The sequence below is a fragment of the Carassius auratus genome, chromosome 20 (genome assembly GCF_003368295.1).
Source record: "Carassius auratus strain Wakin chromosome 20, ASM336829v1, whole genome shotgun sequence".
Lineage (NCBI taxonomy): Eukaryota > Metazoa > Chordata > Actinopteri > Cypriniformes > Cyprinidae > Carassius > Carassius auratus.
In genome coordinates this window covers 1970444-1986631 of record NC_039262.1, presented here as the reverse complement: position 1 = coordinate 1986631, position 16188 = coordinate 1970444, and the positions used below count along the sequence as shown (strand labels likewise).

Here is a 16188-nt window from a genome sequence, read left to right as displayed (position 1 = left end):
ATCGCTGAAACTCATCAGCTTTGTTGAATGCGTGCATTTGTTGGTTCTTGCCTAAAAAGACAGGTTTATGTTTGTAATTAATAGATTTGGCTGCTTTTAGCCTTACCCTAGAGTTGGTTCACCCTCTGCCTATGTTACTAAGGTTAAACTTTAGTAACCATGGTGTGTGTGTGTGTGTGTGTGTGTTTTATTTATATATTATCTTGCCCTAATTTTAAATGTTATCATTAAAAGTGCTGAAAATTAAATGAAAGAAAGGGGACCTGGAAAAAATTCTGGGACCTGGCAAGCCAGCACATCAATAATTTTTCTGTTTACATACCACTGGATATATTTAATCTGTATTTTGTATTATGAATAATAATTATTATTATTCTGAATCATATTCTCAGTGTGATTCTTTATATAAACTTATTTAAGGCATAAAACACAAATAAACCAATACAAGTGTAAAGTCCATTTCCATCTAATATCAGACAAAATAAAGTACATATAGCTTGTTCAATATATTTTTTATTTTTAGACCTTGTGAGCCAAGAGTTTGTCATTTCTGATATTAGTGATATTATTCAGACAATGAAAGACCAGCAAGTTACATCAGTTCTATTTTGCATTAATGTTTCAAAAGGACTTCCATTGCACTGCCAAACAGAGGAGCAGCAATGATAAAGCAAGACTTTTGTTGGCACTGCCGCTTATGCAGGGTGCAGACGGGATGACTTTGAGGTCAGGAAGTGTCCCTTTATTGTACAATCCGTTGTTCTGGAGATATACATGGAAAAGAGTGTCAGGTAAACGCAGCTGTGGTCAGAACAGAAGCATTCCGTTTGAAAGCTTGATATTGAGGAGGTGTGGACACTTACATTTGAGTTCATTACCCAGACGAGCTGGTCAATTCTCTTCAGTGTTTGTTGGTATTGATCAATAGACGTGTCATTCCAAGTCTTCGTGACCAGCATATTGACCAAAGAACTGCAAAATTATCAAACAAATAGCACATAATTATTAGGGCAAATTTTAAGAGCTAAATGTATTGATAATAAGGGTTTTCAATGATTACCCTGCATCTGTTGCTCCCATTGCATATCCTAAAGATGTAACATTAGGGAAGCTCACACAGGTGCTCAGATTCATAGCTGGATAGTAGAAGAGGAAGGCCAAACACATCTCATTTGAAGTTGAGAGCCCCCCCTGCAGGCAGATAAAGGGAGTTTTAAACATCCATAATATTTCTTCTCTACAGGTCAGTGATGCGCGGATTAATCCAAAATGAGCGGGTGCCTACGGTCACCCGCGGTTATGAGTCATCCCGCGGTTACGAGTTTTTTTGCATCATTACTCCAGTCACACAAACAGAAGATGAAAATCTCATATTATGATAATGTTGAAAACAGCTGAGTAGATTTTTTTCAGGTTTCTTTGATTAATAGAAAGTTCAGAAAAACAGCATTTATCTGAAATAGAAATCTCTTGTAAAATGATGTCTTTTGATCAATTTAATGAATCTTTGATTGAAAAACATATTAAAAAAAACATAAACATACTGACTAAGCTTTTGAATGATATAGTGTAATGTTGCAAAAGCTTTTTATTTCACATAAATGCTGATCTGTGGATCCTTCTGTTCATCAAAGAATGCTGAAAAAAATGTTCTCATCTATTTTAAATATTGATAATCAGCAAATCAGCATATTAAGAATGATTTCTAATTAATGTGACACTGAAGACTGGAGGAATGATGCTGAAAATTCACCTTTGATCACAGGAATACATTACATTTAAAATATATTCAGACAGAAAACAGTTATATAGTATAAATATTTCACAATATTACTGCTTTTGCTGTAGCCTACTTTGGATCAAATACAGGCAGGCTTGGTGAGCAGAAGAGCCTTCTTTCAAAACATTGAAAATCTTACTGTTAAAAAACTGTTAACTATAGGCTATATAGACTACAGAAATGTTATATATATATATATATATATATATATATATATATATATATATATATATATATATATATATATATATATATGTGTGTGTGTGTGTGTGTGTGTGTGTGTGTGTGTAATTTGATGTGAATGATCACAAAATTCATTTTTGTCATTATATAACCTTTTTAGCATAAAAGGTTCTTTGGAGTTGAGTAAGGAACCCTATGGTTCTATATAGAACCCCAATGAACCCTTTTTTCTAAGAGTGTGTTGTCATAACGTTCACCTTGGAGATTGAAGATGTTTCTTTTTTGAGACCCCAGGAGCCCAAATTCAGACCCAGAACAATAGAACCCACAAAAGAGGTGGGAGTTCAAAGGAGTAATCTTTATATTACCAAACTGCAGGGAGAGGAAGCGTAGATATAAGTCATGATCTGCAAGATTAACCACAATCTGATGTGATCCGACCACCTCAGAGAAAACCAGTGTTAAGCTGCTGCAAGAGCTTTAGAAGCACAGCAGCTGTGGCCAAAGAGTTCTCCTGTGTTCTGATTGGTGGATGATGAAGATGATTGGATAGAGCAATCAAATAGTGGGTGATCTGCTCACCTTATGTACGTGGATGTTTCGACGTGGAAAGCAGTTCGGAATGGAAATATTGATATTTTATTTGTTAACATACTTTTCGTACCTTAAAATCAGTAAATGTTATGAAATTAGAGAACAACTTCAGATTGTGAATCATTTGAGTCAATTCGGGAGTTCAGAGCGTGATTCATTTGAGTCAGTTTGGGAGTTCAAAGTAGGTTTGCCAATCATTTGAGTCATTTTGGGAGTTCGAAGTATGGAGCGTGAATCATTTGAACCAGTTTGGGAGTTCGGAGCGGGATCGCGAATCATTTAAATCAGTTAGGGAGTTCGGAGCGGGATCGCGGATCATTTGAGTCAGTTAGGGAGTTCGGAGCGGGTTCGCGGATCATTTGAGTCAGTTAGGGAGTTCGGAGCGGGTTCGCGAATTATTTGAGTCAGTTTGGGGATCGCGAATCATTTGAGTCAGTTTGGGAGTTCGGAGCGGGATCGCAAATCATTTGAGTCAGTTCGTGAGTTCAAAGCGGGTTCGCAAATCATTTGAATCAGTTCGGGAGTTAGTAGCGGGTTCGCGAATCATTTGAGTCAGTTTGGGGATCGCGAATCAATTGAGTCAGTTTGGGGATCGCAAATCATTTGAATCAGTTCGGGAGTTCGGAGCGGCTTCGCGAATCATTTGAGTCAGTTCGGGAGTTCGCTTTTTTGACGTTTGCTGGCTAATTAAATTACAGTTAATTATGATTAATGATTACAAAGGGAGTTACATTTGAATATTTTCACAAATATACATAGCCTATTTAAAATATGAGACACCAATGTTTCTGGAGTTGAAGACACAGAATATGACACATGCTTATTCCATAACTGTTTTATTTTCTATTTTGGTTCATGTAAATTATTATTTATTTATTAATTTTTTATTTATTTTTAGATTAACTGCCTTTTTTCCAAGGCATTGTTAGATGCTAGTGTTTCCTGTCATAGCTATGCAAAGTTTTGATTTCAAAAACAGTATCATAGCTATTAAACTATATATCTTATGATTTTAAATCTGTATTTAACCAAAAAAAGATTGCAAAGTAAAAAGAGCTGCTAAAGTCCTATTTTGAGGTGGTTGTACTTTACAATCTTAATTCAAGTGAAGAAGGATTCTGAAATCTGAGAGTAATCAGTGTTGAGTACTGTATCATTAAACCTGCCAGCTTTAGATGATTCAAAATAATCAAAATTTGAAAACAATAGAAATTTAGAAAAGTAATCAAAAAGTAATCAAATGTAATCAGTTACATTACTTAAAGTCACTTGAAACAGTGACACTTAATATTACATTTTAAATAAGGTAATTTGTAATCTGTAACCTATAACATTTCCAAAGTAACCTTCCCAACACTGGACCTGACACCTTGCAACTCAGACAAAGACAGTTGACAAAATCAAACTAATATAAACTCATATTGGATTTTAAAGGGCATAAACAAAATCCTAAAAAAAAAAACTGTAATAATAACAGATTGCAAAATAAAAATTGTTTTGATTAGCAGATTTTTTTTTACTATATAAATTTGAATACATTGTAAAATAAAGTCAATATTTCAGGCGAAAATGTAGTTGTTTTAAACTCAAATATGCGGTTTATTTATAATGACAGCGTCTTAAAAAATGTGTTTCGCCGATCTTGGAGATGAGCTCCATGCGATCAGCAGGAGCTCCGTCATCATGTATCCGCCGAGAGCAGCCTCACCTCGGCTAGATCTTCTGACATTTGCCGCTGGCTCTGATGTCTCTTTAGTGGTTCAAGATAAAATATAATTTGTTTGGGGTAAAATGAAACATTTCTTATCTTTAGCCTTTATTCAATTTATCTATTAATATGTTTTTTATATATATAGGTCCTTTTTATTCCTGTCTCTATAGAAATATGAACTTTTGTCATATAGCTCCGGTTGACTGCTCACTGACAACCGAAGAGACTTCTTTCAAAACATTAAAAATCTTACTATATAGCCTACTGTTGACTAGTAGGCTATATAGATTACAGAAATGTTATATCGTAATGTTATATATATATATATATACACACACACACACACACATATATATATATATATACATATATATGTGTGTGTTGTGTGTGATTTCTGTCCCCCTCACTTCTGAAAAGATGGCTACTCCCTTGTAAAAAGGCTACTCTCTGAGTGATTATGTAATCCATATGAAATGTGCATTTCTCTCTGGCATTCATGGCGAGTCCGCATCGTCAACTTCATCTTTGCAGCGACACAGAAAACACCAGTTTATTACTAAACAATTAAATATCTCAAACCAGCAGGCCATTCTGGTTGAGCGAGCAACCAGAATGAGTGAGCAGAGCGGAATATTCAGAAATGCGATCTTCGCTCACGAGCTCTGATCGGAACAAACTTGAACCTCACAGACATAGCCAGATTTGTACTATTTGAGTACAAATTATGAGCTTATTGATGAATTTTTATCATTCTAAACAAAATGAGAATATATTACTATTTTTTTTTTTTGCCTACTTCCTACGTCTATGGCCCAATGACGCTATGATGAGCATTTACTGCTTTTAAAAAATGCGGGTCAGGAAGCGGCTCGGGTACAATATTTTCTTTTTTTGTGGTCCGAGTTTGGTCAGGTTAGTTGAAAACATCGGTCGGGTGTCAGTTATTAATACATTGACCAGCGCATCACTGCTACAGGTGAGCTTAATTAGAATGTTCATTTATTTCAGTAATTCAACTTGTTTATTAAATAAATTCAATGCAAACGGAATGAATTATTTGGTTCTTTTAATTGTGATGATTTTGGCTCCCATTTAACAAAAACCCACCAAATCACTAGATCAACAAATTAGAATACTTTATAAGACCAATAAAAAAAAGGTCTGGAAAGTATGTTGTTTTACTGTACATGTGCTCAAAACTTGGTAGGGGCTCCTTTTGCTTTAATTACTTCCTCAATTCGGCATGGCATGGAGGAGATCAGTTTGTGGCACTGCTCAGGTGGTATGGAAGCCCAGGTTACTTCGATAGTGTCCTTAAATTCATTTCGCATTTTTTTTTGGTTTCTTGTTTCTAAATTCCTCTTGACAATACAGCAATCCAGGTCTGGGGAGTTTGCTGGCTACTCAAGCACACCAACACCATGGTCATTTAACCAAATTTTTGTGCCTTTGGCAGTGTGGCCAGGTGCTAAATCCTGCTGGAAAAAAGAAATCAACATCTTCAAAAAGCTGGTCAGCAGAATAAAGCATGAAGTGCTCCAAAATTTCTAGATAAACGGGTTCAATGACTTTGGTTTTTAAAAAGACACTATGGACCAGTGATCCTCAAATCTGGCTCGCGAGATCCACTTTCCGGCGAAGTTTAGCTCGAACCCTAATCAAACACACGAGTTTGCTAATCAGTTTCTTCAGGATCATTAGAAAAATCACAGGCAGGTGTGTTTAATTGGAGTCGGAGCTAAACTCTGCAGGAAACTGGATCTCGCGAGCCAGATTTGAGGATCACTGCTATGGACCAACAGCAGCAGATTACATTGCACCACAAATCACAGACTGTGGAAACTTAACACTGGACTTCAAGCAACTTGGACTATGAGCTTCTTCACCTTTCCTCCAGACTAGGACCTTGGTTTCCAAATGAAATTACACATTCCTTGACACGTCTGTGTGGTGGCTCTTGATGCCTTGACCCCAGCCTCAGTCCATTCCTTGTGAAGTTCACTCAAATTCTTTAATCGATTTTGCTTGACAATCCTCATAAGACTGCAGTTCTCTCGGTTGGTTGTGCATCTTTTCTTACACACTTTTTCCTTCCACTGTGTGGACAGCCAGCTTCTTTGGGAATCAATGTTTGTGGCTTTACCCTCCTTGTGAAGGGTGTCAATGATTGTCTGCTGGACAACTGTCAGGTCAGCAGTTTTCCCCATGATTGTGTAGCCTAGTGAACCACACTGAGAAACCTTTTTGAAGGCTCAGGAAACCTTTGCAGGTGTTTTGAGTTAATTAGCTGATTGGCATGTCACCATATACTAATTCAGTGATCCTCAAATCTGGTTCGCAAGATCCAGTTTCCTGCAGAGTTTAGCTCCGAATCCAATTAAACACACCTGCCTGTGATTTTCTAATGATCCTGAAGACACTGATCAGCAAACTCATGTGTGTTTGATTAGGGTTAGAGCTAAACTTCGCCGGAAAGTGGATCTCGTGAGACAGATTTGAGGATCACTGTACTAATTTGTTAAGATAGTGTTTTGGTGGGTTTTTGTTGAATGTGAACCAAAACCATCACAGTTAAAAGAACCAAAAGACTTAGGCCCAATCCCAATTCTATTTTATACCCCTTCCCCTACCCCTCCGCCTACCTCTTTCCCTTGTCCCTTGAAACAGACAGTCAAGGGGTAGGGGAGAAAATATTCCCCTAAGGATTGGGACACCACTACCATGTCGTCACACGCCATCATTCTTCATCTAACTCTTACAATACATACATATACTGGTGTGCTGGTGTGTATTAGAGCCTTTAATTATCATTCTTTATTAATGAGCTGCGAACACACGCAACTTCCATTTCTTTTTCTCTTTCTCTCTCTCTCTCTCTCGAATAGGCAATATTTGAGAAAATGGTTTCGCGATTTCTAAATATTGGGGAGATTAGCCCCCATCAATGTCTACGGCAGTTATCACCCAGATCAGACATATGTTGTGGCACTATCATGCAGTCTGTAATGATATAACGTTATCAAATATTAGCAATTTTTTTGCAAACATTTCTTTGAGTAACATGACCATTAATATGAACTCACATTTGAATGAAACATAAAACAAATTATTACTTTGGTTAAAATCTTTATTTATGCCAAAAAAAAAGCTTACATTTATGTGTCTTTTTGTGCACTGAAGCAGCTGAATTATTTTCTTATATTCTGGACATGGACAGTATACTGTACACACACTTTCAATGGAGGGACAAAAAGCTCTTGGACTAAATCTAAAATATCTTAAACTGTGTTCCGAAGATGAACGGAGGTCTCACGGGTTTGGAACGACATGAGGGTGAGTCATTAGTGACATAATTTTAATATTTGAGTGAACTAACCCTTTAACTTTTTATTTGGCCCACAAATGTCTTCATTATCTTTACTAGGTAGCCAACAGGAAAATAGAAATGCAACAGGACATGGAAAAATCATACACATATCAAGAACATATGAAAACATACTTGCACCTACCAGACTCTGATCACTTTCAATATAATGAGAATCAATCAAATTTGAAGATACATACCATTAAAAAAAGACAATATAAGCCTCTGTGTAAATGTACTAACCCATGTGAGTGTGCTGCGGTTTTCAGTATTATAGGTGCACTCCACCAGCAATTTGTCACCCTGGAAGACCAAAATGTTTCTTTATTTCACTTATTGCGATTAATTACTGTATATACAAAAATTATATAGACTAAATGTGTAAATGCGGTATCGTGTACATATATTTGATATTTATGCTTAAAATCCCTGTAAACTTAACAGCATGGTAACCTTTTCAAACCAAGCACTTACCAACTTCGCTGTCTTAGTTTTACCCAAGTTTGTCACTTCCTGATATTCAAAATCATAGTTTTCATCCGCAGCTAGAAGATCGATCTGTTTACCTCCTCTGAAGAGGATAATAATTTACAAACCAATAGCATTTCATTGCAGTAACATTAGGTTATGAACCACAGAAGAAAGGAATGCACACAGGTTTTACCTGAAGTGTCCGACTCGCACCTTCCGTCCAGCTAAGTGTGTGTGTAGCATCACAGAGAAAACCTGAAGATCAGTTGGTGTCTCCAGAACCTGTAGAGCACAGAACACAGGATCATCCAGTCATCTGCTGAATCTGATCGAGAGAGTGTGAGTAGAGAAACATACAAACCTCTGGAATATAAGCAGTGTCACACAGGCCGTATGTGAGGAAGGATTTGGCTTTGGGTGGGATGGCGTACAGAGGGGTGATTGCGAGTCCTGTCATCAGAACAGCTGCATCGTGCTGACGGAGTTCAGATGTGTGATAGAATCGCAGACCTGAGTTATCAACTCGACCTGTGCAGACAAGAAAGTATTATTTTATCATATCAAAAGGTCTTGAAGTGATAGTTCACCCAAAATGTACATTTGATGAGGGCATCTACTGAAGAAACAAAGTCACATACATCTTGGATGCCCTGTGGCTAAGCAGATAGACATGAAATTTCCATTCTTGGGTGAAATATCCCTTTAAATGTTTATCACAGTGTGGTATTTCACATTGTAAACCACTCCTGACTGACCTGAACTTTTATTGGGATTGTTGAAATGCACTTCAAGTCTGTAGAAAAAATCGCCAACATTTCCTCCAATTGGAAGTCCTGCCACCTCAGGAAATTCAAAAGCCTTGAAAATATTATTTTAATGAAAAGGTAATCAGTAATTTGTCCTCATTAATAAAGTTTTACTTATAAATGCTATTCCAATAGACCTAATAAAGTATAATTGCTAATAAATGCTGAAAATGAATCATCCTCTGGAGGTGGAACTTGTCAATGAATCAGTTCAGAAAAACCCCTTCGACTCTCAGTTAAGTGTCGAACTGATCTGATTCTTGATTTAATCGCAGCAGTTAATGATTTCTTCAAGTGATTAATGGCTTAACTTTTTTATCAAATGCGTTCAACTTAAGTCACAGGTGAGACTAACCCCTCCGCCAATTCCCCACACAGCCACAGTCTCCATACACTCTCCATCAATCCCAGTGTAACACTCCTCCTCAAACGGCTCGGTCACACTCAGAGGGCAGCGGTACAGCAACAGATGATGCACGAGGTCAAAGTTTGTGATCACCGGCTCAATCTGGACATAATGAAAATAAGTTGAATAGTTTCATGATTGATAGATTGGTTGGATAGATTGTGTGTTAAGTTCTTAAACTCACTTACGCGATAAATGTGCTTTTTGCGATCAAATGTTGGGGCTTTCATGATCTTGCAGTGATAGTAGGTTTGTTTGGCTGGTACAGTGAACTGAAATGAGTTTGTAAATGTAAGCAATGAGTAAAGCCATAGGGTCAGTTAGTAGTTTTTCTTCATCAAGGAATCATAAAATTGACCAAATGTTACAGTAAAGTCATATAAAATATTTTTATTTCAAATAAATTCTGTTCTCTTTAAATTTCTATTCATCAAAAACCTTTTAATAAATGTTTCTTCAGCAACTCATCAGCAGATTAGAATGATCCTAAAGGATCATGAAGACTCTTAACAATGGCTGCTGAAATTCAGCTTTGTAATCACAGGAATAAATTACATTTTAAAGAATTTTCAAATAGAAATAATAATTGATTTTAAACTGTAATAATATTTCTCAACATTGCTGTTGTATTTTTTTTATTAATTATTAGTAATGTTTTATTAAATTAATGCAGCGTTGGTGACCATAAGTGAAAAAATCTAAAATTTTAATCTTAAAAAAAAACAACAACAAAAAACCAAGTCCACTGTACATTGCAACATTATGCTCTAATTTAAATAAATATTTTAATAATCTGAATTTGTGGCATCATTTTTTAACAGAAAACTGATTTTACGTACAGAACAGCAAAACAACAATTAAAATCTTTCTTACATTAACCATAGTTATATCAAAGAAGTTGCTGTTTGGAGGGTTGACCCGAGGCATGTACTTCAACAGGTTCAGCTCCTTTGTGCCTCTTTGGGCGCTGTGGTATGTGATGTCACCAGTCTGTCCATACGCATAGATCAGCTTCATGGGGAGATCCTGATAATCCAATAAAAACACTATTACTTGATGCCTTTACTTGAAATGAGAAGCTTTTTTACCACATGCACACTGCCATTAAATGCAGTTGCAGTGTGTGTGTGTCGCTCCTGATAACTCATTGTTAGCTATTTTTGCTCTAGAATTTCAGGGATCTCTTTCAAAACAATTGCTTGTTATATCACTATGGGAACGCCACCGGGCGTGATAGACCATGAATGCACCAATTACACCAAATCTGTCTGAAGGACGGATCAATCACAACTCATGACAAGGAGCCTACCCCCTCCCTATATAAACAGCTGTGATCCCCGGAACGGCATTCTTGTTCTCTTCCCCTTGAAGACTTTCCTTCAGCACCTAGACTGTGCTGCTTTCTGTTCATAGATGAACTGTCAAGGTTGACCTTGCTGAACGCAGTGTGGTCAAGGAGATAATCCATTGCAGATTTTCTGCTTGTCACTGAGCTTCTTTGCTTCACTGTTATTAGCGATGTTTCCTATCCTGGCTCACGCGTTAAGGTGAGCTAAGTTTAAGGGATATATGACTCTCCATGTCAGTCCAGTTTCCGCAGAGAAAGAAAAGGAAATGTGGATACATGATCTCGGGTGTCAGTTTACTAATCACTATGAGTGAAATATGGCATTTTCTTTTCATCTACATTCATATAGCCGCTGTTCAATTAGCGCCACCCACTGGCAGAGAGTGAATTTGCACTTTGTTCGATGTTTGTTTCATGCCAGTGATTTATGTAGCATACTTTTACAAATCTAAAATCAGAACATTCTGTTTTGTTTCGAATTTTAAAACTATAATTTAAATCAAAAACTGCTCATGCTATATTTTCATCAACACTAAAATTATAATAGATTTTAGAGTATTTAACAGTAGTATGTTTACATAGTCAACTCAATCACGTAATAAATTGTTTTGACTTTAATACTTTATCCAGTATAACTATATAAAAATGGTTAAACAGGCTCACAGTGATTGGTAATCCTTGTCATCACAGGAACTGATGGACCTCTGAAACTTCATGACTGTTTTCCCATTAGACTCAGTCAGGGACAGGAGTTTGTAATTCTGTTGCTCGTCAACCACAGGCATTGAATTCCCCCCAGCATTGACGATCCTGAACATGGAAAAGAAAGAGAGAAATGAAGCATGCCATGTGTGCATGGCAACAGTTGTATTTATGATGCTGTAGTTATAGTTTTAGTTGCAGTTCCTAATCCAGTTAAGATGGGCTATAAGTTGAAACACTCTGACTAACAAGCTATTACAGTAATATCAGGTTATTGTTACCAGTATTTTCTAATTTTATAATATCTAGTTTGAAAAAAACAAATATTAATAAATACAGTTTATTAGTGTAATAAAAAGTGGACTGTCACTCTTGTAAAGGTTGCTTACTTTATAAAATATTCCTGCTTAAAGCCACCGAGAACACTAAATATGTAGTTCATAATTAATTAACTACATGAATACATATTAATACAGATAAAGAGAACAAATATACACTTATAATTTTAATATAAAAATTAAGATTTATAGAGCATGTAACTTCACTGTAATTTGCTTAATTGACATTATCAGCCCAATTCTTGATGTTTAAGACTAAGGTAACCTAAATATAATAAGTTACATTGTAGATATGAAACTAAATGTGAAATACATGATGAATTAGAATCGACAGTATACAGAACTAAATATCAATAGAATATAAAATTATTTGTATCTCCACCGTAAACAACTTGAACTTTATCAGCTTGTTTTGATGACATGAAAGACTAAGAAACAAATATATAAAAACTATAACTAAAAAAATTAAATATGAATAAGAATTAAGCACATAAAGAACAAAATATCAAAAGAATATAATTTCACTGTTAGTGACTGATAGTTATCAGTCTCAGTGTTTACCGTGAAATAACTGCCTTTGGGTCCAACTCCTCCAATGACCATATCGGCTCCAGTCATTCCTCCTTTGGGGCTGAAGCCAAAACCGACCCAGCCGCTGGTGCTGACCGTTGAGCTCGAACAAGATTGTGCCCTGGATCTCATCAAATCCCCACTTCAGCCGCACCTTGAGCTCGGGGTCCAGATATTCAGAGAAAGGCAGAAGAGGGTCTTCCTGAGCCCAGGACCACTGGACTGAAAGAAGAAGCAGAACAAGAGATAATGTGACCATGTTTGCTTTTCAAAAATCTGATAAATAGTGTCTTTGTAAGGAGTTTGAGAAGGCAGTAACATGAAACTGCACTTTAACAGCCCTATTTAAGCTGTCTGTAACCCCCCCCTCACCTGATCTCAATTCTCCTCCTCTCATTCTGGTCTGGTGAATCAGTTCCTCATTACCTGGTGTTGTTGGCTACAAGAGAGATTACAATCAACTTTTAAAAAGCACTTTTCATCTTTTCATGTAAAAGCATTCAAAAAATATTCTTTATTAAACAAATATTTATTTTAGGGATGTGATGACTGTAAGCAGAGAACAGTGGCACTTACTAATTCATGACTATGGCAGAGATGGATTAGTAAATGATGTTACACAATTTAAAGTAAATACAGTATTATATTTTTGCCTTTTCAGTATTACATCAAAGCAAACGAGGTGAGGTCAAGAGTTTCCTTGACAACCAAATATAAAAGGGCGAAATGAAAAGGAATAACCTAATGTAAAAGTATTATTTCAAATCACAACATAATTATTATTAGAAAGGAATGTTGAGATGAACTCAAAGGCACAAGAAGTTTTAATATCTTAATGTTATCAGTGGAGCAAAATTCTAAGGATTTAAAAAAAAAAGTGAATTACTGTCAAAAAATAAGTTTCTGCAAGAAAATTTATGTGAACAAATCTACTATATTATGATATATTTGCAATTAACATATTGCTTGCAAATAATTATTTAATCAAAATAGTGGCAAGAATAGTTTTCGCCACCTACTGTTGTAATAATGTAAACTAAAGACAAATGGGATTTAAAAGATTCAAGTCATTGGAATCATTGCAAGTTAAACACGAGCACTGAATCTGTCAGATTTGTGAACGAATTAGACCCATTTTGTGAAATGGCGGGTCAACAATGAAATGATCTGACTCAGAAGCATTATTGTTTTGTTTTGTTTTTCATTATGATGCTTACAGAACCTATAGGATATTGAAAGGATATCCAGGATATTAAATCACTCAAGAAAACAGAATTGGGTACAGATGTGTAATGACATGTAAAAAATTGATTAGTGATTTTATTTTTGGAGTGAACTATTATTTTAAGCAAACAATCTGCAGTGTCTCTTTTCATTAGAGAGCACTATATGCACAAGTCAATAATTTTACTTGTTGACAAACCATTGCATGCCATAAACACTATAGTCTATATCTATCTTATCTATGAATGAAATCTGTATTTTGTATTTTTAAATAATAATAATAATAATAATAATAATAAATAATTTATTATTTTTTATTATTATTAAAATAATAATTCAAGAAAATATCGCTGTCGCGATAATTCTTTAATCTAAACTTTTTCATATTGTAGAAAGTAAATTTCCATCTAATGATTTAAAAAATTAAATTAATTATATATAGCTTGCTCAATTTTCAAGTTTTTCTCTCTTAAAATTATTGACATTTATTTAGACGGTGAAAGAAGTTACATCAGTTCTATTTTGCATTAATGTTTCAAAAGGATGCAATATTATACATACAGTGGGCATCTAGTCATAGCTGGGGGCGTGGCGAAGGCGGAGTCGGCGTGGGGAAAAACACTGTGAACATTGTGTGTATCTGAATGACAAAAATGCACTTATTGAGCGCTTATTCCCAGAGACGCGTAGAACAATTTTAGTCTCTTTTAACTTTAATATTCATATACACTCGTCCATATCGATATTTGATTCATTTTACAGCCCTAATATAGATGTATTCATTCAAAAATAGCCAAATTCCGTATTCCAAATTGACGTTCAGCAAGTTCTATTTGTGACTGGATTCCACGATTCAGTCGTTTCGCCAACACAGACGGGGTGAATTTATGAATGAAAGTGTAAAAGTTCTGACACAAAACTAAGTTGTTATGTGTCCACAAGCTTTTTTAAGTGGGTAAACGGGTTTATGTTCGACACTAGGCTAACGTTAAGTAGTTTTTGCTTCAGGTAGAATGATAAGGCTAATTATACATGCCACTTTCTGAAACAACCTTACACAGTTTTGATAGCGTTAATAATGAACACAATGTTAACGTAGCCTGCCTGTGATGAATGCTGACTGCACACATACACATTATAGTCTTGGGATTTCCACAACTTCCCTTGATAATCCTCACAAGTTAATGCTTGTAGCCATTTTGTCATCCTTTCTGGTTCTGTATGTTTATTAGGAAGAATGTAGAACTTCATTTCATAATTTGTTAGTTTTCCCCCACGGGCTAAATTCACACCACGTGACAGGGCGTTCCCGGGGCGTTCCCAGACCAACCGTCTGTATCTATATAGAGCATCACAGTCCCGCCCACAGCCCGAGAGAGCTCTGGTGCCGGAAGTAAATTTCCCATTCATTTCTCCCATTGACTTTCGGAAAAATCTGTATTTGATGAGTACTAGAGCATGTGTGAGGATAACCAGCTACGGCTGAACTCATAAGCATATAACATATCATTTTGAGTGAAAAAATTATGAGAAAATCCCAAAAAAGTCAAAGGTACAAGACGGTACATATTTTCATTTCGAGCGCAGGAACTACTCATCCCATAAACCACCGCGCCTCATTGAATACGACTGAAGCCACAACCGCGAACGAGCCTTTTGAGCGACTTCCAAATCTGATGACAGCCGCCCGCGCAAACTTTTTCCTCCAGTGAATTTTCTCATGGCAGCCATGGAGATCATGATTGCACTGATAAGTCTACCGTACAAATTATTATTAATGATCTTCAGTCTTTGCGGGGTTTAGCCAGACGGTTACACGAGCTCCACCAATCAGATGCATCACTGTAGGATTGTTCAGGATTGTGGGTAATGAAGTACTTAGCCAAGACATCGCGAATAAAAGGCATTTATATCCAAACAAGGTTAGTGCCCCATGATCCTTTTGCGTTTATATGAGCATATACTATCGCTTAGTACAGCCGTTGCTGGTTTTAAGTCTACCATGTATGGTTACGTTTTTATGGCTTATAACCCAAATGTCATGCAGAAATTGCATTGAAAATTTACTTCCGGCACCAGCTGTGGGCGGGACTGTGATGCTCTATAGGTGCACTCCAGAGAACTGCACAAATCACCCCACGGAGGGTGTGGGGCAGGGATAGCAGAGCTAATTAGCATTTAAAGGAAAATTCACTGAAATGCTTGCTGTTAAAAGAGCTGTTCTTGACAGTGTAAAAAGGGTGTTGATTTACACTACCATTGAGAATTTTACAAAATTTAGTTGTAGGCTTTTCATTAAGACCAGTAAAGTTTGGTTGTAAAAAATGGGCATCGTATAACCCCTTTAATCTAAACTTATTTAAAGGTTTTCTTTTTGTACAATGCATGAAAGACAAGTAAAGCAAAGAGTACAGTGTAAAGTCCATTTTAATGTTAATATTATTTAAAAAGTTACATATAGTTTGCTCAAACTTTCTTGTTTTCAAGGTTGCTTTAAAACGGTCCATATGAAAGAATTACTTTGCAGTTTTAACAAGAATTCATCTATATTTAATTGATAGTGAAGACTATGCAATGATATTTTACATTTGATTATTTGCTTTCTGTACCTGAACACCTACAAACCTGAAAAACAAACTTAATCATTGTTTAAATTGTATTTTGTTCTATTCATTTATTTGTGCCGTTTAC

At 36.0% G+C, this 16188-nt stretch overlaps 1 pseudogene; it reads right to left on the bottom strand.

The window, feature by feature from the left end:
- Positions 1–505: 505 nt before the first annotated feature.
- LOC113120534 (DBH-like monooxygenase protein 2 homolog) lies at positions 506–12534 on the bottom strand (annotated as a pseudogene).
- Between the last annotated feature and the right edge of the window lie 3654 nt (positions 12535–16188).